At 40.4% G+C, this 23,609-nt stretch overlaps 1 protein-coding gene across 1 annotated transcript in view; it reads right to left on the bottom strand.

Annotated features, from left to right (window-relative positions):
- LOC106087360 (uncharacterized) overlaps window positions 1-9,684 on the bottom strand; it is a 114,522-nt gene extending 104,838 nt beyond the window's left edge. Inside the window, exon 1 of the mRNA XM_059365059.1 lies at window positions 9,669-9,684. The gene's annotated coding sequence lies outside the window, so the exon portion shown is untranslated. The remainder of the gene's footprint in view (window positions 1-9,668) is intronic.
- Between the last annotated feature and the right edge of the window lie 13,925 nt (window positions 9,685-23,609).

Genomic DNA, 23,609 nt, shown 5'->3' with positions numbered 1-23,609 from the left:
CCATATCTAGAAGTTATAGACGAAAAAAAGAAACGAATAATGAAAGAAAGGAAAAATGGAGAACCAAAGCGGGGGTGAAAATCTTCGCTGGATTTTATAGCACCATTCGTTGGAACCATCCGGTTCCGTTCACAAATCTCAGAAGACATTCTAAAGGTACGTTCGCAAGATCACCCAAATCGCAGAGGAACCGGCTCCCCAGAAGGGAGAGCGGGCGTCCCTGTAGACACGGACATGAGCAGAACAAATGCTCGATACTCTCCTGCTCATCCTCATCAAAATGACTGCTGCAGAAGTCATTATGCGGTATTACCATGCGTGCCACCATGCAGATATGAAACAGTGTCCTGTTATGATCCCTGTCAATGCTCTCAGCGACCTCTTATCGAACGATAGTAACTCCTTCGTCCTCTTTCTCTCGATAACAGGCCAGAGTGCCTTAGCGGGCCGGCAACCATCCGCTGAGCGACCCCGCTCAGCTATATTCATTAGTTCGACAAATGACACGCAGGCAAGAGCGGTGACTGGTTCCCTCGGTGCAGTCAAACCACTCCTTTTACATTCGTCCGCTCCTTCATCCGCCTTCATGTCTGAGAACCCATATCAGCGTTACACCGTCGGCCCGAAGTCTATTCAGGATTTCTCTTGCGGCTACTTTCAAAGCACAAAATGACCGTAGACTAGTCCTGTAGTCTCAGAGATATGGATGTTGAGTGCGTCGAAGTAGACCAATCCCTGAATCCGTCTTGGAACCATCGGTGAAGATCGAGGCCTAATCCCCCTTACACACATCCCTCCCTGGAAAACGAATCCTGGATGTCCTAATCCAAATCGAAACCAGTGCCTGATAGTCGGAGATCCTCCCCAGTCAACCCTCCGCATCAATAGAATCCAGGAGAAAACTGGATGGTTCAACATGCCGAGCTCCATTCGCCTAAGAGCGACCTTGGCAGGCGCGGTTCCGAATATAGGCCAAAATGGGCTGCGGTGTGGATCTCAGTACCCCTGTAACTCCAATACAGTCCGATCTCTGGATCTTTACGAACATCTTCGTACGAGTCCTCTTTTTCACGGCCCTCCATCATACCAGTGCCCCATAGATCAGTACTGGTCTCACAATGGCCGTATACATCCAATAAATCATCTTGGGGGTTACCCCCTTTCTCACGAACATCCTCCTGCAGTAGTAACAAGCGAGCTAAGTTCGCCCGAGCCGAATCGTATATACCCTCCTCCATGGATCGCATTTGTCAAGTTCTTTGAATGACTTTTTAAATATATATATGAGCTACATGAAGTTATTGGCCGATATGGGCCGTACTTGTAATGGCGTTTAGAACTCATGGAAAAATACCATCCATTTCAGGCAAATTGAGTAAAAATTGCGCCTCCGCTCAGAGTGTCAAATTGGGAGACCGGTTTACATGGCAGCTTTATCAAGTTATCAACCGATTTAGACTATACTTAGCACAGTTGTTGGAAGTCATATCAAAACGACCTATGTAAAATTCAAAATCAACCAAATTGGATAAGAATTGCGCCATATATAAGCTCAAGAAGTCAAATCGGGAGATCGGTTTACATAGCGGCTGTATCAGGTTATAAACTGATTTAGACCATACTTTCCACAGTGGTGGGAAGTCAATCCTCAAAGATATGTGCAAAATTTCAGCCAAATTGGATAAGAATTGCGCCCTCTAGAGGCTCAAGAAATCAAGACCCAAGACCGGTTTATAAGGCAGTTATATCAAAACAAAGACCGATTTGGCCTATTTACAATCCCAACCGACCTACACTAATAAGAAGTATTTTTGCAAAATTTCAAGCGCCTACTTTTTTAGCGTGCTTTTGATAGACAGACGGAAAGACGCACGTACGTAGATCGACTTAAAATGTCATGACAATGTTACAAACGGAATGACGAAATTACTATGCCCCCATCCAATGTGGAGGGTATAAAAACGTGCAGTGCCTCAGTCACCTTTCCTCCGTATTCCTCTTCCAGGATAGCTACGAATCAAGGACAATGCCAAGGTACTTTCCTCCTTCGACAGCTGCAGGAATTCTGAACTAAGGAATTTTGTATCTGTGACTGAAAAGCACCAGTTCCGTCTTCCTCGGTTTGAACAACAACCCATATCTGGTAGCCCTTCGTGATAACATCCTCAGTGACACTTCCATGATCTCGCACATAGTCAACAGAAACTTGCCTCGGACTAGCAACACCACGTCATCCGCACAAGTGATTATCTTAGTGCCATATCCACCGAGATGCAAAAGGATTTCATTCACTTTAGCCAAGGTAAGGTAGCTCCAAGGGACTCCTTCAGCAGGTGCTGGAAAGTACAGACTGCCCACAACTATCTTTTTCACGTCGACGATGTCATCCGCCAATGCCGCATATGTAATGCAAATTTTGCCCATGAACATTCCATTAAGAAACAGGGCAAACTTCTCACACAACAATGAGAGCAGTCCGGTTCAAATTCAAGCTCAATGGTAAGGGACCCCCTTTTCAAAGCAAAGTCCAAACGGCGTGCAGCAGTGGAGAGAAGTTTTACATGGCATAGTACCTCACAAATGTTGCCAGCATTAGAAGAGGAAAACCAATGCTGGACATTTTTATCAAATCGGTTCATAACCTGATATAGCTGCCATATAAACCAATCTGGGGTCTTGACATCTTCAGCTTTTAGAGAGCGCAAGTCTTATCTGATTTGACTGTAATTTTGCACGTGATGTTTTGGTATAACTTCTAACCACAGTGCTAAGTATGGTTCAAATCGGTTCATAACCTGGTATAGCTGCCATATAAACCAATCTTGGATCTTGACTTCTTGAGCCGCTGGAGGGCGCAAATCTCATCCGACCATCCACTGAGTCCCATCTCGACACCCATCTCCAACACCGCTTTGGCCATTTTCTATACTTACTTAAGGCTCCTTTCCTTCGTATTCCTCTGCCAGGACGGAAGTCTGAACTTAGGTATCTTGTATCTGTAAGTGAAAAGCGTCAGCTCTATCTTCCTTGGTTTGGTCCTCAGCCCATTTCTGGAAGCCCAATGCAACAATTCAAACAAATGTTAACAAGTAAAAGCGTGCTAAGTTCGGACGGGCCGAATCTTATATACCCTCCACCATGGATCGCATTTGTCGAGTTCTTTTCCCGGCATCTCGTCTTAGGCAAAAAAGGATATAAGAAAAGATTTACTCTGAAATTTAGCATGAAGTGATTTATTATGGTTTCCAATAACTGTGCTAAGTATGGCGCAAATCGGTACATAACCTGATATATCTGCTATATAAACCGATCTTGGATCTTGATGTCATGAGCCAATAGATGCCGCAATTCTCATCCGATTTGGCAGAAATTTTGTAGAACGACTTCCCCATGACCTTCAACATACGTGTCCAATATGGTCTGAATCGATCAATAACTTGATACAGCTCCCATATAAACCGATCTCCCGATTTTGCTTCTTTAGCCCCTACAATTCGCAATTCTTATCCGAATGGACTTACATATTACACAATTATCTCTACCATGTTCAGAATTTAATTCATTTATGTTCCGAATCGGACTATAACTTGATATAGCTCCAATAGCATAACAGTTCTTATTCACTATTCTTTGTTTGCCTTAAAAGAGATACCGTGCAAAGAACCCAACAAATGCGATCCAGGGTGGAGGGTACATAAGATTCAGCCGAACTTAGCACGCTCTTACTTGTTTTTTATAGTCTCGCCAGGACTCGAAACCAGGCGTTTAGCGTCATAGGCGGACATGCTTACCTCGGTGCAAGTCCCGTCCTCCCTCCTCAAATAGCTAGGAGTGCTAGGATACTTCGGGAGCACTTTGCGCAACCTAGATGCCTCACTAGTGCTTCCCAATTTTCCACAGAATTTCGCCCTCCCCGTCTCATTCTTGAACCCGCCAAGGGCCTCACGATTTTCGATTCAGCCCTCTGCCGTATTCTATCTCTGATCAACGTTTGTTGCAGCAAATGTTAGCACCTGCATTGAAACTGGTAGTCAAAAAGTATCAAAAGCAAAGATGGCAACGACATCTCCAATCGACTGACCCAATTGCTTGATAAAAGCACTCCTTGTTCCGATGAAAATGCGCCAGGCGAAGGAGAGGTATTGAGAGAAAAGGAGTGAGGAGAAACGTCTATTCCGCAGGAAGAAGGAAATGGAAAGATGAGGGTGTGAGCGAATCGAGAAGTTCAGGAGCCCGATGAAGTGCGAAAATTCTACCAAAGAGTTAAACATCAAACCGATGACTTTGGTATATATACTCCTGCAGACACCAACAAGTAAAAGCGTGCTATGTTCGGCCGGGCCGAATCTTGGGAACCAACCACCATGGATTTCGCTAAAAATATACCCCTATCAAGAAGTCATATCGGGATATCGGTACTTAGGAGGGCCTATATCACCATATTGACCGATTCAGATAAAACTTGACACTGATATTTTAAGACATAAAAAAGGGTTCTGGGCCAAATTTCTGCCAAATCAGGTGAAAATTTAGAGCTGAAGAAGTCAAATCCGGGGATCAGTTGATAAGGGGGCTATATCTTTTATTACTCGATTCGGATCATACTTGGCACTGATGTTGTAAGTCAAAACTTTAGTTTTTGTTCCAAATTTCTGCCAAATCGGATGAAAATTGAGGAATCTAGGGGTTCAAGAAGTCAAATCGGGGGATCGGTTTATATGGGGGCTATATCCAAATCTGAACTGATATGGCAATCCCCAACGACCTACAATACATCAATAAGAATTATTTGTACAAAATTTCAAGCGGCTAGCTTTACGCGATATGGCCCATTTGCAATCCCCAACGACCTATATCAATAAGTATCTGTGCAAAATTTCAAGCGGCTAGCTTTACGCGTTCGACCTCTATTGTGATTTCAACAGACAGACCAACGGACGGACATTGCTAAATAGACTCAGAATGTCGAGGCAATCCAGAATATATATTCTTAAAGGAGTCGCAGATCACCATTTCGAGGTGTTACAAACGGAATGACTAGATTAGTATACTCCCATCCTATAGAAGTGGCTATAAAAAGGAAATCTGGTAACAGACAAAATATAGTGTGCTAAGCATATGGAAGAATGATTTTCCCAGCTGTTGGTACCCGGTAAAAACTGCGATTAGGATACCACAGAACCAATCTCTAATAATGTTATAGAATGTATATCACTTAGAACAAGTACCACGTAGCTGAAAAACAACAAGGCAGCAGGTGCCGATGGGTTGCCAGCTGAATTATGAATAACATCGTCTAGTCGATCTAGTTAGAAAAACGTAAGCCCGACGATTGGAATCTCAGCATACTGTGCGCCGTACACATGATAAAAGGACAAGATAGTATGTGCCAACTACATAGGAAAAATTCATCTCCATATCACATTCAAGAGCGTACTGTATGAAAGATTAAAATCTAAAGTCAACGAAAAAATGCGATCTTAGACCTAGCAAATTCAAAAATGATATTTACATCTCGACAAATCCTGGAAAAGAGAGAAGAACAAATCAACACCTTCCATCTTTTCGTCAACTACAAAGCAGCCTTCCATAGCCCTATACGTTCAAAGGTATTTCATGTCTGAGTTTGGTATCCCTTCAAAATTGTTAAGACCCGGCAGAATAACCCACGCTGATACATGTTCAGCTATTAACATAGGAAACAAGTAAAAGCGTGCTAAGTTCGGCCGGGCCAAATCTTATATACCATCCTCCATGGATCGCATTTGTCCAGTTCTGTTCCCGGCAAAAAAGGATAAAAGAAAAGATTTGTCCGGCTATTAGAGCGATATCAAGATATGGGCCGGTTCGGACCACAATTTAATTATATGTTGGTAACCTGTGTAAAATGTCAGCCAATTCGAAAAAGAATTGCGCCCTTTGGGGGCTCAAGAAATAAAATAGAGATAACGATTTATATGGGAGCTGTATCAGGCTATAGACCGATTCAGACCATAATAACCACGTATGTTAATGGTCATTAGAGGATCCGTCGTACAAAATTTCAGGCAAATCGGATAATAATTGCGCCACCTAGAGGTTCAAGAAGTCATGATCCCAGATCGGTTTAATGGCAGCTATATTAGGTTATGAACCGACTTGAACCTTATTTGGCACATTTGTTGAAATTCATAATAAAATACGTCGTGCAAAATTTCAGCCAAATCGGATAGGAATTGCATCCTTTAGAAGCTCAAGAAGTCAAGTCCCAAGATCGGTTTATATGGCAGTTATATCAGGTTATAGACCGATTTGAACCAAACTTGGTACAGTTGTTGGATATCATAGCGCAACACGTCGTGCAAAATTTCATTCCAATCGGATAAGAATTACGCTCTCTAGAGGCTGAAGAAGTCAAAACCCAATATCGGCTTGTATGGCAGCTATATCAAGTTATGGACCGATTTGAACCATACTTGGGACAGTTGTCGGATATCATAACAAAACACGTCATGCTAAATGTCATTCCAATCAGATAAGAATTGCTCTCTCTAGAGGCTGAAGAAGTCAAGACCCAAGATCGGTTTGAATGGCAGCTATATAAGTTATGGACCGATTTGAACCATACTTGGGAAAGTTTTTGGATATCATAATAAAACACGTCGTGCAAAATTGCATTTCAATTGGATAAAAATTGCGCCTGGAGGCTCAAGAAGTCAAGGCCCATGATTGGTTTATATGGCAGCTATATCACAGTTGTTGGATATAATAACAAAACACGTCGTGCAAAATTTCATTCCAATCGGATAAGAATTGCGCCCTCTAGAGGCTCAAGATATGGCCCATTTACAATCACAACCGACCTACACAAATAAGAATTATTTGTGCAAAATTTCAAGCGGCTAGCTCTACTCCTTCGAAAGTTAGCGTACTTTCGACAGACAGACGGACGGACAGACGGACGGACATGGCTAAATCGACATAAAATGTCGCGACGATCAAGAATATATATACTTTATGGGGTCTCAGACGAATATTTCGAGTAGTTACAAACAGAATGAGGAAATAAGTATACCCCCATCCTATGGTGAAGTGTATAAAAATATCGAATGTTGCGATTATCAATAGTTTGTCATCTCCAACTCTTTGCACAATTGGAAAATTGATTTCATCTTATGTGCCAGCTTAGTCCCATTGTGCTCACCACCCCCTTTAATATATTATCGAACTAACGCATACCTCTACAGTCGCTTTCCGAGTATATTGTTTGCTTGACTTTTGTTTATATGAAAGATATACATACAAACCCACACATATGTACAACTAAATGCATATACTTGTATATCTCCCCACTTTACACTCTTTGTTCGATATACGCGATATGATGCGAGTACCATTGGCTTCGTAATTATTTGCGAATTATGTTCGCCTGGTGGAATTAGTGAGCGAAAGCGCACACTTGTACAACGCATCTCGTCTCACGTGCCATAAACGTATATATATTAAGCGTTTGTATGTGTGTGTGTTTGCTGGGTGGCTTAGCAATAAAAGCTGTATTAACTCTCATGAAAACACATAACTGAAGCCTGCCGGCAGTGCTTGTTCTTTTGACAACAGTCTTGTGTATACAGTTGGAAAAAGAAAACTTCTGTTCGTAGTAGAAGGTTTGCAAAGAGTCTGTCGCAGCAAGCATAACTCAATATGGAATGTACCGCTATTTATGTTGTCATTCTATTTGCAACATCTGTTTTTGATGTCTTCGCTGGTTATCCAAGAATGCAGTAAAGATTAGGTTAGGTTAGGGTTAGACAAGATGGTTAGTATATAACCCCGCCTTATGGCGCAATGGGCATACATTTAAGCCAGATAACGGCTTGTTTGTGCTCTATGTGATGAAAAATATCCTCAAACAAGTAATAAGGCGTTAAGTTCGGCCGGGCCGAACTTTGGATACCCACCACCTCGGGTATATATGTAAACCACCTATCGTCAAAATCCGGTGAAAAATGCATACCTTATGCGCCATAGCAGCTATATCGAAATATGTTCCGATTTGAACCAAATACTAATAAGTTCAAGTCATTGTTAAATTGTGTATAGCAAAATATTGGTATATTGGTCGCTATATCTAAAAATAAACCGATCTGAAACTTATACGACACGGATGTCGAAAAGCCTAATATAAGTCACTGTGTCAAATTTCAGTGAAATCGGTTTATAAATGCGCCTTTTATGGGGCCAAGACTTTAAATCGAGATATCGGTCTATATGGCAGCTTCATCCAAATCTGAACGCATTTGCAAAAAAAATGTAGAAGAGCCTAATAAAACTAACTGTCCCAAATTTCGGCGAAATAGTACAATGGGGCCTTTTATGGCCCCAAACCCTTAAATCGAGAGATCCGTCAATATGACAGCTATATTCAAATCTGAACCGATCTAGACCAAATTGAAGAAGGATGTCGAATGTCCTAACAAAATCACTGTCCCAAATTTCGGCGATATCAAACAATAAATGCTCCTTTTATGGACCCAAAACCTTAAATCAAGAGATCGGTCTATATGGCAGCTATATCCAAATCTGGACCGATCTGGGCCAAATTGAAGAAAGGTGACGAAAGTCCTAACATAACTCACTGTCCCAAATTTCAGCAAAATCGAATAATAAATGTGGATTTTATGGGCCTAAGACCCTAAAAAGGTGGTTCGCTCAGCGTCATAGGCGGACATGCTAACCTCTGCGCTACGGTGCACGGTGGATGCGTGCAAGACTACCAAACATGAGATCATGAGTTCAATCCTTTGCGGCACTAAAATTATCAAAATTAGTTTTAAGGGTAATAGTAAAGAGAGTGAGAGAGAAAAACTCGAGAGCAGCAGTAAAACGAACGAGTCAAAATAGTGCGAGCCGAACATGGAAAATAGAAACACCACCACCCGAAGCAAAGCACATATGGTGACTGGTTATTGTCTTGCTTATTTATATATTGTTGTTGCTGTTATATGTTGGTTTGCAAAAAATGCCTGTCAACAACAAGTTTTTACTTTGGGTCGATAAGATTCAAAAAACATTGTTGCTGTTGTTCGCCAAAGTTGTTGTTTTTCAAAATTATTTTTATCTACGTAGGAACTTCCTTACACATTCCGGGGGAACTGGAATCTGTGGGTATGCCTTAGCGACATGTAAGCTAGGTTTTCAGGATCATGCGCGAATGCCAACGACTGATAGATGGTCATAAAGGAGGGGCTGTTAACAATCCAAAATTATGTAGGGGGAAATGCATGCTGACATACTGAAGGTTACAAATAACGACTTTTGCAGAAGCTGTGACGACGTCGAGGAACAAGAGACTATAGAACATCTTCTGTGTGTGTGTGTCCCACACTAGCAGTGAGAAGGAGTTCCACTATAGGTTCTCATATCTTTAAGAACTTGTCTCATTTAGCGGATGTGAACATTCGCAAGTTGTTGAGCTTTTTAGGCATCTTTCTTCTCCTGTTCCTGTGATATCACAATGGATGATAACGTCTAAGTGAGTCTGATGGCAAACTACCACTTAAACCTAACCTAACCTAGCCGTTATAGCTGGACCATAGCATAGAAAATGCTGTTATTCTGCATATATTCGCTCGTTGTCCTATGTGTCAAGAAATCATGCCGAAATCCATACTAATCTTCTTACTACTTACTCAGTACCAATAAAACCTTCTATCACTTACTATTCTTCAGTATTTTTACTGCTCCTTGGTATTCGTGATCCCCCCATAGAATTTTCGACGTCTTCGTTACAAACACAATCTTCACCCTATTAGTGCAGGGTATTATAAAGAAGAAAGGGGCATATTGTACCGCACAATGATCCATTTAGAATCACTATTTTAATTCAGCCAATCTTTTAACTATATATCCATTTGTCAGTATAGAACTCATTACCGTGTTTATATTACGGTTTTTATCACACTTTGTACGATCTTTTGTTTAATCACATTTATTTGCTGTATACAAATTTCAATTATTTGCACATATTTTTAAATTTTATCTAATTTGTAGGCATTAGACGTCGAAACCAAATTAAACTCCGAATACCAGCTTATCGCGTTTAGCTTTCACCATTTGTATCTTTAAACTGAAATTTGATCAATTGCATTAAACCATGCATAGCATTCATAGGTCTGTCTGTCTTATCAACAAATAAAAACCAGATGCCTAATATTTTCCTCTATTATTTCGTTTCAGAGTCAATGATGATAGATAGGTTGGCATACCCAATGAAGATGCACTGCCGACGAATGTACGTTCCATAAAACGATGCATGGACATGGTCAGATAGTTTTTTAATTTAATGATTAAAATTAAGCATATATATACATATACTTTGTAGCGTCGCACAGTGGGATATAACCGAAAAAAAATAGTACAAATTATGCCATTTGAAACGGATATAGATAACTCTTTGAAATTTGAAATAGTTAGAGCTGAGGTATTACCTAGATCGCGTGCGAAATTTCAAGGTGATTCCGATGCCAATACGCAAGCCTCTAAAGTTTGTCACCTCGGAATTTCGAAGAAATTATCGGGCTGTCAAATCTTTATCTGCGGTCCGATTTTCAAAATTCGTTGAAAATTTCAAATAGTTATCTCTATCCATGCTCAAATGGCATATTTTTTACTAGTTTTTTTCGGTTCAAACCCACTGTGCATCGGCAAGGGATATCTCTATCTCAGCGCAAGCAAGTAAAAAAGCATTAAATTCGGCCGGGCAGAACTTTGGATACCCACCGACGCGGGAATATATTAAAACCCCTTTCGTCACAATCCGGTGAAAATTGGATAACTTATGCACCCAAATTCGACACGGATATTAAGTGGGCTAATAAATATAATATGTAATAAATAAAGCTTTTATGAGCTTTATTACAGTCCGATCTTTACCATTTTTGGTTAGGATAGCGGTTGGCCCAACTTACTGTTTCAAATTTTAGCGAAATCGGATAAAAAATAAAGCTTTTATTCGCTTCAGACCCTTTATCGGGATATCGGTCTGCATGGCAGCTATATCTAAATATAGTCCGATCTGAACCACATTTTGGTCCCATATTAGGGGGCGTAAAACTACTCAAAGTTTTGATTTTCAGCAAAATCGGTTTAAAAACAAAGCTTTTATTCGCTTCAGACCCCTTATCTGGAGATCGGTCTATATAGCAGCTATATCTAAATATAATCCGATTTGATCCATGTTTAGGTCAGATATCAGGAGGCTCAAGATAACCCTCTGTTTCAAATTTCAGCGAAATCGGGTAATAAATAAAGCTTTTATGGGCTTCAGACCTTTCATCGGCAGATTGGCATATATGGAAGCTATATATAAATATAGTTCGATATGGACCATATTTGGGTCAGATGTCGGAAGGCCTGAAACTACTCACTGTTTCAAATTTGAGCGAAATCGGATGAAGAATAAAGAATTTATGGGCATTAGACCCTTCATCGGAAAATCGGTCTATATACCAGCTAGATCCAAATATGATCCGATTTGGCCCGCTCAAGAACTTAACCAGCGTGCAACAAAGAAAAAGTATCTGTGCCAAATTTCAGCTCAATATCTCAATTTTTGCAGGCTGTAGAGTGATTACAACAGACGGACGGACAGAAACACGGACATTGTTAAATCGTCTTAGAATTTTACGACGAACCAAAATTTATATACTTTGTGGGGTCGGAAATTGATATTTCGATGTGTTGCAAACGGAATGACTACATGAATACACCCCCTATCCTACGGTGGTGGGTATAAAAATGGATAGGCCTTCTTGAATCAGGCCTGATGTAAGGCCTAAAAACAGATTCTTTTTTCATGTGCGAAAGCGTTCTATTATAATGCCTGATATATTTTAAGGCTGCCACTTGTATTATATATAAATTTTTTTTTTTAATTATTTCAATCTTCATTTTAATGTTATTCTTATAATTATAAAGGATGCTTTTTTATGAGTTAAAGGTAAGTTAAATAAGTAAAATTGTGTTAAATTCGGCCGGGCCGAATCATATATACCCTCCACCATGGATCGCATTTGTCGAGTTCTTTTTCAAGCATCTCTTCTTAGGCAAAAAAGGATATAAAAGATTTGCTCTGCTATTAGAGCGATATCAAGATATGGTCCGATTTGGACAACAGTTAAATTATATGTTGGAGACCTGTGTAAAATATCAGCCAATTCGAATAAGAATTGCGCCCTTTGGGGGCTCAAGAAGTAAAATAGAGAGATCGATTTATATGTGAACTGTATCAGACCATAATCAAATTCCGATTCAGACCATAATAAAAACTTATGTTGACGGTCATGAGAGGATCCGTCGTACAAAATTTCAGGCAAATCGGATAATAATTGCGACCTCTAGAGGCTCAAGAATTCAAGATCCCAGATCGGTTTATATGGCAGCTATATCAGGTTATGAACCTATTTGAACCTTATTTGGCACAGTTGTTGAAAGTCATAATAAAATACGTCATGCAAAATTTCAGCCAAATCTGATAGAAATTGAGCCCTCTAGAGGCTAAAGAAGTCAAGACCTAAGATCAGATCATATGGCAGCTATATCAGGTTATGAACCGATTTGACCATACTTGGCACAGTTGTTGGATAAGACTTGCGTCCTCTAGTGACGCAAGAAGTCAAGATTAGAGATCGGTTTATATGGCAGCTATATCAGGTTATTGACCGATTTGGACCTAACTTAGCACAGTTGTTGAAAGTCATAGCGAAACACGTAGTGCAAAATTTCATTCCAATCGGATAAGAATTGCGCCATCTAGAGGCTCAAGAAGTCAAGACCCAAGATCGGTTTATATGGCAGCTATATCAAAACATGGACCGATATGGCCCCTTTTACAATCCCAACCTACCTACACTAATAAGAAGTATTTGTGCAAGCGTGTCAAGCGGTTAGCTTTTCTCCTTCGAAAGTTAGTGCTTTCGATAGACAGACGGACGAATGGACGTCCGGACAGACGGACGGACATGGCTAGATCGACATAAAATGTCACGACGATCAAGAATATATATGCTTTATAGGGTTGGAAACGGATATTTCGATGTGTTGCAAACGGAATGACAAAATGAAAATATCTCTCTCCTTCGGTGGTGGGTATGAAAACTGTATTTGCCACGAGTTCTAGCAAGAATTTATGGCAAAAAACATGTATTTTATAGTCAACAAAATCCACCGTTTTTCAGAAATGAAGTTTACTTGGCGAAATTTTCTTTTATATAAAACGAACCATTTTTATACCCTGCACCACTACTGTGGTACAGGGTATTATAACATAGTGAATTAGTTTGTAACACCCAAAAGGAAAAGAGATAGACCCATTGATAAGTATACCGAATGACTCTCAATCACTTCCTGATTCGATTCAGCTATGTCCGTCTGTCTGTCCGTCTGTCTGTCCGTCTGTCCATATTAATTTGTGTACAAACTACAGGTCGCAATTCTCACCAGATCGTCTTCAAATTTGGTATGGGCATGTTTTTCGGCCTAGAGACGAAGCCTATTGAAATTGGAAAAAATCGGTTCAGATTTGGATATAGCTCCCATATAAATGTTCGTCAGATTTGCAGTAATAATGCAATAATATGTTCAGTTGTTTCCCGATTCTCTCGAAATTTAGCAGGAAGGATTTTCTAATGACTCTCGACATTACTGGTGAATTTCATGAAAATCGATTCAGATTTAGATAAAGCTCTCACATAAATATATCGCCCGATTTTCACTCCTAGAGCCACTGCAAGCACATTTATTGACCAATCTTCCCAAAATTTTCTACAACGCTTTCTTCGACGACTTCCACAATGTCTATAAAGTTTAGTCAAATTGGTGCAGACTTAGACATACCTTGTATATATATATTCTCGTCCGATTTGCAGTAATAATGCAATCAAATGGTCATTTGTTAATCGATTCTCTCGAAATATGGCAGGAAGGACTATCTCTTGCTTCTCGATAATATAGATGAATTTCAGTTTTATATATAGCAGTCATCGTATATCCCCCGATTTTCACTTCTAGAGCATTTGTTGACTGCACTGCAAGAGCATTTGTTGACCAATCTTGTCATAATTTTGCACAACGCTTTTCTCGACGAGTACCACCTTATCAGTTTTTGGGTAATTTGCGATAATGTTGTCAGTTACGAACCGTAGTTATTACAGCAAATATTACATATTTGCTCGAAATGGGATTACGGATTGTCCATCAAAGTTGGATCAGAAATTGTACCAATAGGGTAGGTGTAGGGTATTAAAAAGTCGGCACCGCCCTACTTTTGTCTTTCCTTACTGGTTTTTCTTTCAAATATGGGTCTAGTTATATGCCGCATTTTACGTTTTTCTGCAATGATGCTTCCAAATCTCCTCAAAAACATTAAATCGACCACATAATGAGTAACTGTTACACTTAGTGACTACTTATATGATTTTTCGATAAACAGTTTCTTTTAAAAATTTTAATTTGGTAAACACATTGTTTTTGTGACAAATATCTGTGACATAGCAAATTTTGATTCACTGCAGAACAAACAGAACTTTAAATGTATCGAAAAGCATAGTGAAACTGTTGGTTTAATAAACCTTCTTCTGGAAAAATACTATAATATTACTTTATATATTTAGCTAACAACATGCTGAAATGCAACTCTGAGTAGATACTCATTTGTAAAAGTTATCGATGTTGTTCCAAACTTCGATAATTTTTCGACTGACTACTTTGAACGCATGCCACTGACGGGTATAGCTGAGCATGAACATCTAACACAATCGGTTTGTAATGACATTTCTATTACTAATCGACCATATGATGACTACCCTTGTCACATAGTGACGTACAACTCTTACATAGATATTAAAGTCCTAAAAATAATTCGGAGTAAAGGCAAATGCTGTTCAAATCGTTGTAAAATACAACCCTCGTAAATTCAAAGTATATTTGAAACTGTTCTGCGAGTTAGGCATACAGTTGCAGAAAAAAGTTTTATAAATATTTCCATGCGGTAGGTAACAGGTTTGGCACTTATGTTTGTTTCTGACTTAATACCCTGATGAAAGTTTCTACCAATGCACAACTGTCAATTATGTAGGTAAGTAGGGAGAGTTATGTGAACTTTTTGTCAATTACTGTGTTGTCGTGTTTTTTTACACAATGTCTTAACTAAAATCAAAATATTAAATTTTAGCCGGATTGTTTGTTTGAAACACAAAAGAGCCCAAAAAAAAAAAAACTTTTAAGAAAATTAAACCTCAAATTGATATATTGACTAGCTGACCCGGGCCCGCTCCGCTGCGCCTTCTTTTACTTTATATGGAACAAAAGTTTCCTTGGAATATTTATTTTCGACAATTAAAGAGCTTTTAGTGAAATACCATACTACGAAAATAGTATATAGGTTGAAAAACAGTTTAACAATATATATTGGGTTGCCCAAAAAGTAATTGCGGATCTTTCATATAGTCAGCGTTGACAAATTTTTTCACAGCTTGTGACTCTGTAATTGCATTCTTTCTTCTGTCAGTTATCAGCTGTTACGTTTAGCTTGCTTTAGAAAAAAAGTGTAAAAAAGGTATATTTGATTAAAGTTCATTCTAAGTTTTATTAAAAATGCATTTACTTTCTTTTAAAAAAAATCCGCAATTACTTTTTGGGCAACCCAATATATTGGTCTACGAAGTAAAGTTTGGATGTAAGATGTACTCCATTCTTAAAATACTTTATTTCAGCCCGATATACTCACGATATCTAATTTAGGGGTGTTTTCGGGGATGAGGTGGTCCCCCAGACACTTGGCCCTGAAAAACTATCAGCATCGTGCTCTTCTTTCATATACCATTTATTTAGACCCCATATTGCCATTGGCTTAAGAGAAGTTTACACGATGAGGCGACTCAAATTCGTTTTCTAATCTCGAAAACCTTTCATTTGAGACACATATCGGCATGGTCGAAAATTTTGTACCCTTTGGGGAAGGGGTGATGCCGTAAATACAATATGTGGTCCAACATTTGGGTAACAAATTCGTATTCTACTCTACCCCATATTGCCATTGGCCTCAAAATTGGATATCAAATTCGTTTTCTAATCTCATTAAACTCCTTATTGCACAAGTCGGCAAATATGTCCGATTTGGGGTATTGGCCCTAAAACTACAAATATTTAGTTCCACTCTCTTTAATACCCAAATGGTATTGGTAAGCAAATATGTCCTATTTGGGGGTTGTTATGGTAGTGGGACGTCCTCTGATATCAGGTACGTGGTCTACTTCCAAATACCATTAATTTGAGCCCCATATTTCCGTATTCGGCAAACATGAACGGCTTGTGCGGTGTTTTGGGGGATAGGCGGCAACTCAGTTAGTTGGCCTTGAAAATATATATCGGATTCGTGTTATACTCTAAAAACCCTCTTATTTGAGCCTCGTATTGCAATATTAAGTTGGGTGGTGTTGTGGGGGTGGGGTGGCCCCATAGTCACTTTTCCCTAATATTTATATCAAATTTGTGCTTTACTCCCAAAGACCTTTCATTTGAGCCCTATGTTGCTATGGTCGTAAATGTGTACCCTTTGGGGGATATTTTTGATGAGAGGCGGCCCCCCAAACACTTGGTCCCATATTTGGATATCAGATTCGAATGCTACACTCAAATACCTTTTATTTAAGCCACATATTCCCAAGGTCAATTAATAAGTCCTGTTTGTGGGCGTGTTTTGGGGAAGGGGTGGATACCCAGAAACTTGGTGCCACATTTGAATATCAGATTCGTATTCCACTCGCAAATACCTTTCATTTGAGTCCCATATTGCCATGGTCGGTAAATATGTCCTATTTAAGGGTGTTTTTGGCGTTGGAGTGATCCCCCTAACACATGGTCCGACAATTGGATATCAGATACGTTTTCCTATCCTAAATACCTTTCATTTGAGTCCCATATTGTCGTGATTGGTCTAAATATATGTTTGGTAGGTTTTAGGGTGGGGCGGCCCCCCTACGTACCCCATCCGAAATTTGGATAATAAATTTTTATTTTTAGGGTACTATATGAGAGCAACAAAATTTCGCTTAAATCGCATCACCCATCTCGGAGATCTGGCGTTTCTGAAAATTAGGTTAAGGGGGAGGGTCCGCCTCCCTTCAGATATGAAAAAATTTAGTACCCTATTTTCACCACGGGATCATTATGCACCATCTGTGAAAATTTTAAGAAAATCGGTTCAGCTGTTTCTAAGTCTATAAGGAACACACAAACAAACAAACAAACCTACAAACAAACACAAATTAATTTTTATGTATGCGATAAACCCAAACCTATAGAAATATAGTAATTAAGTCCTCTTTAAAAACTACTCTAAAAAATTTTGGCCACATTACTTACTTTTACTTGGCTTTAATTGGGTATGACAGAACATTTGTCCCATTAGCCGAACGTAGAAAAGCGTTCCAAGCGCCTCGATCTTCTGCTCTCATTCTAAAATCTGTGCCGCCAAGTTTCGAGGTGTCTCCCACCAGTTGATCTTTCCATCGGGTTTTAGGTTGTCACGGTTTGCATGTACCACCGTGTTTGCCATCAAAAGAATTCTTTGGTGGAGCTTCTTCATCTATTCTGATAAGCAACCGTTGTATTTTGATACGTGTAACTATGCTATCATTGTCATACAGTCACACTCTTGATTCATATGACGACTATATTTTCCATTAACGCAAATCGGTCCATATATTTTACAAATAATATTTCCCTCAAACACTCCAAGCACTGCCTCGTCTGCTTTCACAATACCCACAAGTATTTTGGCCACATTTCTTGATGAAAATACCCAAAATCTACCACTGGAGAATGATATTTCACAAAAATATCGACAAGTTTTAGTAAAATGGCCCTATACTCAAAAAAATAATTTGTTTTACATAAAAGAAATTTTCGTTAAATAAACATATTTTCTGAAAAACGTTAGATTTCGTTTACGATAAAAAATACATGTGTATACAAATCCAGTTTAAGACATTCTGATTCCAACTAGCCATGTCCATCCGTCCGTCTGTCCGCTTGATATTTTGCACACATACTTAATATTGGTGTAGGTCGTTGGGGATTGCAAATGGGCCATAACGGTTCAGATTTTGATGTAGCTCCCATATAAACCAATCTCCCGATTTGACTTCTTCAGCCCATGGAAGCCACAATTTCTGTCCGATTTGGCTGAAACTTTGCACATAGTGTTCTGTTGTGGCTTCCAACAACTGTGCCAAGTACGACTCAAATCGGTCTTTAACCTGATATAGCTCCCACATAAACCGATCTCCTGATTTGATTTCTTGAGCCCCTAGAAGCAGCAATTTTGGATGGTTGGTTGTCCGATTTGGCTGAAATTTTGCCTGTAGTGTTCTGTTAAAACTTCCAACAACTGTGCCAAATACGGTCCAAATCACTCTATAACCTGGTATAGCTCTCATCAGAGACGTAGCCAGGGGGGGGGGTCCCTCCGGTCCGAGCGCCCCACCAAATGATTTTGTCTAAGGAACAATTTTAAATTAAATTTATTCTAGTCAAAATTTTCATTAACATTTTTTATAATGACAAAATTGAGTTGAGTGAAGCGGAAGTGTTTTTATTTCGCTCCTTAAAGAAAAAATAAATATATATCCGTGTGTCGGAATAGGTACTACCTATTACGGAAAAAATTTCAAAGCCTTTTGGGGTAGGCTAGAAATGGACTCCAAAGACTCAACATCTGCGGTGGTGGCGTCAGACCGCAGAATTTTGTCCTCCCCTCCTATAGGTGTATGTGCCTTGGCACCTGTAGTCGAGAGTAATGCTTCAAGCGCACAACTAGTCGTCAGACTAATTAATAAGGAAGAGACGGATAAACCAGAGGGATACACAGTTCGTCCCCAACCTTTAAGTAAAGGTAGTGTTTCTGACTCGGATTCAGACAGCGATTGTGTCAATGAAACAGTCATCGCAGCCAAATCGAGAGATGTGGTCATCGGGATAACAGCAGAAGTGAGCGATGGCTTTGCTAAGCACACAAGCAGACCGACAAAGCGATCCGGTGGACGACGAAGGAGGCAGAGGAGTATGTACCGGCAGCGTAATCGGGCGAAAGTGCAGGATGCTGGAAGGGATAGAACTGACATTCCAAGCACTTCTACGTAAGCTGGAAAAATAATCAGATCTTCCGAAGAGCTTAACACTGCTAAAATACTGAAGAAGAAAAACAGCTCCCCGCTTTCAAGTACTCTAGGAAGACCAAGCCAGCCATCCCGCAATGGAGACTTCAGACAGTGTCCTGCTGAGATAGACATAGTTGGAATAGAAACGAAGGAAGCGCGCACGGCCCCTGAGTCTTCATGGAGGACTGTGACTTCCAAAAGGAGGCCACAGCCATCACGGAAGGGGAAGATGGTCGCTGAGTATGGTAAGGAGCCGCCCTCTTACTCCAGAGTGGCAGGAAGCGCAACAGAGATGAGCTGGCTTATGCAGTCATCAATAACGGCTGTGCATCCGGTAGGATTCCACCAGATCATCGGTCCCAAGTGGAGGATCTGGTTAACGATCGGATTTTTGAACATTTGTGGAACTCTGTAGAGGGTCCACCCATTGAAATGATGAGCTCCGAGTTTAAAGTGGTCATCTTTACGCTGCGTTTTGCGTCGGCGGAATGTATTGATACCGTCAAACAGCTTGTCAGAGGTATTCACGCGCCCTGCGAGGGCGCAAAGCTCAACCATGTGAGAAAGATGGATATCCCCCAGCTCACAAAGGCTACGGTCTTCATTAAGGGATGGGGCAGTAAATTTGCGACGGAACGCATGTTGGGATTCTTGGGCAAGCAAAACGAAGGTTTGGTCGCAGAGAAGTAGGAGGTCTTTCACAGGGAAGAGAAGGAGGAAGGACCTCTCTTTGTGGTTGGCATTGATCAAGACTAAAGGCATGCCGCACTACGTTAGCAAAGCTGTCTCTTTCAAGATTGGGAAGACTACGATAGGCAGAAATTTTCATTCTGCGACACCAGGCCGTGCAGTGGCAGGTGACTCAACACCACCCAACAAACAGGGGGCCGACAACGAGACAATCACGGCATCTCTCAATATTGGAAAGACTAAGAGAAGCAATTATCCTAATACTAAAATATCAGGCAGTGCAGTGGCGAGAGACACAACACAGCCTAATAAACAGGAACCCGACGATGGACCTATCACCGACTTAAAGATTCGGAATACTGGGATAGGTAAAGATTCTAATATTGAAACATAAGGCAGCGCAGCGAGGGGAGACTCAATGCCATCCAACGAACAGGGAGCTGATCACCTACTACCAAGAAGCCAATTTCCTTAAGATTTGGAATGCTAAGATAGGCAAAGATCCCAGTATTGAAACATCAGGCAGTACAGGGAATGGAAACCCAATAAAGCTCAGGATCCGAAGCAGCTATGCAGAAGGACCGAAAGGGTCCTGCATATGGCATATGACTGGGCTAGACCCAGAGGTCTCAATGTTAACCCAGAGAAGACTGAAATATGTCTGTTCACGAAGAAGACGAAGGTGGGCCAATTTAATGCATCACGTTTCCTCTATAAGACGATTTCGATATCTGACAAGGTCGAATACTTAGGAGTGATCTTGGAAAGGCAACTTAATTGGAAGTGTCACATTCAGGAGCGTACTAAGAAGGCTCACAGATGTTGGGCACTATGTAGACGGGCCGTAGGCTCGAGAATAGTACACTGGCTCTACAGGAGCGTGATTAGACTAATACTTACTTAAGCCTCAGTAGTTTGGTGAACTGGTATGGAGAAAAACTGCAACATAAAGACCATACAACAGGTTCAGAGAACATGATGTCTTGGCATAGGCGGAGAGATGAGGACCACTCCCACTAGGGCACTAGAGACTATTCTAAATACCCGACCCATTGACATACAGATTAAGGGTGAGGCAGTCACTACGGCTATGAGACTTAAGGCGATGGGAGAATGGATTGAGGATGGGAGCAGCTCATACCATCGCGGTATAATCGAGATGACGATAGGAAACCTAGAAGGAAGAGAAGAGGTTTCCGATCGGATTCCTGAGACGATACTTGAGGTGGAGTGCGAGGCACTGCTGTCAGCGGCACAGTCTAGGATTGACGGAAACCTAGTATTGCCATCTGGAAGATCATGTTAAACGAATGGATCAGAGCTAGAGGACAGAGTGGGCCTGGGGGTTTACATTGAGAACCCAGGGACTGAGATCTGTTTTGGACTGCCTGACCATAACATGGTCCTGCAGGCGGAAATCCGGGCGATCACGGAATGCGTGAAGTGGTGTGGTGCTAACGTGAGGACGTCGAGTGTGAACATCTTTACCGACAGTAAAATTGCCATAAGGGCAATAACAACCAGGACGGTAAGGTCACGAACAGTCTTGCAGTGTAAGAAGGAGATTCTCTGAGGATAGCAAAATCCGCATCGTTTGGGTGACGGGCCATAACGGAGTAAGGGGAAATGAAAGGCAGACGATTTGGCGGTGAAGGCCAGTGGACTGCCTTCAATAAACTTGGTTAACCCGAAGCCTTTCGGGTCGACGCAGACCGCGTTAAACGAGTGGCCGACGAAAGCGCATGCAACATTGTGGAACAGCGAAACGGTAGGTAGGACGGCGAAAATCCAATGGGGGGATCCAGATCGTGAGAAGGCGAGGCTATTACCGAAAGGAACCAAGAAGTAGGTCAGTATAGCTTTTGGTATCATAACAGGACTCAAAGGACACGAGCTCACTTATGTAAAATCGGTGCGGCAAGTGATAGCATGGGTAGGGCATGCGGGGATGATGATGAGACGTTGGAGCATTTCCTTTGTCATTGCCCGGCTTTCGCGTCCAACAGATACCGGTACTTAGATGGAGACACAATATCAGACATGAACCAACTTAGGGGGGTGGCTGTAAAGCTTTTATCTTTACAAACTTGGGGAATATATGGGCTTTTTAGTAGGCTTTGCTTTCCAACTTTACAAATTAGGAATATATATGGTGTTGAGTAGTATGCTTTGCTTTTCGAAAATTCGTTTTCATTTGTCAGCAAGGAAAAATAAAATTTATTTTCAATATTGGTATTCAATAGACACGCAGTCAAAAAAAATTTTTTTTAAGGATTAAAATTTTAAATTCTATTTTAGCAATTTTTGATATTTTCCAATTTAGTGCGATTTGTTTTTATGTGGTGGGAGTTTCCGCCACCGTTCCTTACTGCTATTCAAATTTTGCGAGAATTTTATCGGGACCGCGGATCCGTTGGATTCCGTGCAGAGGCGCCACAATTTCGTATTTGTCGCGAGTATCCTGAATTGGCGTCGGAAGAATATTAATCAATGTCCAGCGGATTGGACATTGATGATTGGAGCAGACCAGACTAGACAAAGTTTTTTCGTGAAAATCAAAAGATTTTGAAATCATCTTACGTAATTTTGTTTTGAAGGAGGAACATTAATCAATGTCTAACTAATTGGCGTACACGCACGCAAGAGCAGACCTAAGTTGTAATCTGCAAATATTTTTGGGCCAACTTATTAAATAATTTCGAAATGATCAAGATATGGACTATATTTCACCTTTTACAAGCTACAATTTCGTATAAACCACTCATTTGCATAATTTGACTACTATTGGGTTGCCCAAAAAGTAATTGCGGATTTTTCATATTGTCGGCGTTGACAAATTTTTTCAAAGGCTTGTAATTGCTTTCTTTCTTCTGTCAGTTATCAGCTGTTACTTTTAGCTTGCTTTAGAAAAAAGTGTAAAAAAAGTATATTTGATTAAAGTTCATTCTAAGTTTTATTAAAAATGCATTTACTTTCTTTTAAAAATTCCGCAATTACTTTTTGGGCAACCCAATATAATTTACATCGAGCTTCACAATTAAAATTTAATTTACTCAATTAGCATTAAAGTGGAACGCAACTTCTGGATCAACAGGCCTGAAGATCGCAAGGAGTTATGTTTGGTAAATCCACCATTTTCTTGTACGATTTTAATTGTTTTCGCTCGTCCACTTTACGATAAATTTAACTACATTGACCAACATTTCATATTATTAATAATAATTTTTTTTTATACCCTCCACCATAAGATGGGGGGTATACTAATTTCGTCATTCTGTTTGTAACTACTCGAAATATTCGTCTGAGACCCCATAAAGTATATATATTCTTGATCGTCGTGACATTTTATGTCGATCTAGCCATGTCCGTCCGTCCGTCTGTCTGTCGAAAGCACGCTAACTTCCGAAGGAGTAAAGCTAGCCGCTTGAAATTTTGCACAAATAGTTCTTATTAGTGTAGGTCGGTTGGTATTGTAAATGGGCTATATCGGTCCATGTTTTGATATAGCTGCCATATAAACCGATCTTGGGTCTTGACTTCTTGACCCTCTAGAGGGCGCAATTCTTATCCGTTTGGAATGGAATTTCGCACGACGTGTTTTGTTATGATACCCAACAACTGTGCCAAGTATGGTTTAAATCGGTCAATAACCTGATATAGCTGCTATATAAACCGATCTTGGGTCTTGACTTCTTGAGCCTCTAGAGGGCACAATTCTTATCC

Source organism: Stomoxys calcitrans, chromosome 3 (assembly GCF_963082655.1).
Source record: "Stomoxys calcitrans chromosome 3, idStoCalc2.1, whole genome shotgun sequence".
Lineage (NCBI taxonomy): Eukaryota > Metazoa > Arthropoda > Insecta > Diptera > Muscidae > Stomoxys > Stomoxys calcitrans.
The sequence above is the reverse complement of the archived record's forward strand: the minus strand, read 5'-3'. Positions and strand labels throughout refer to the sequence as shown.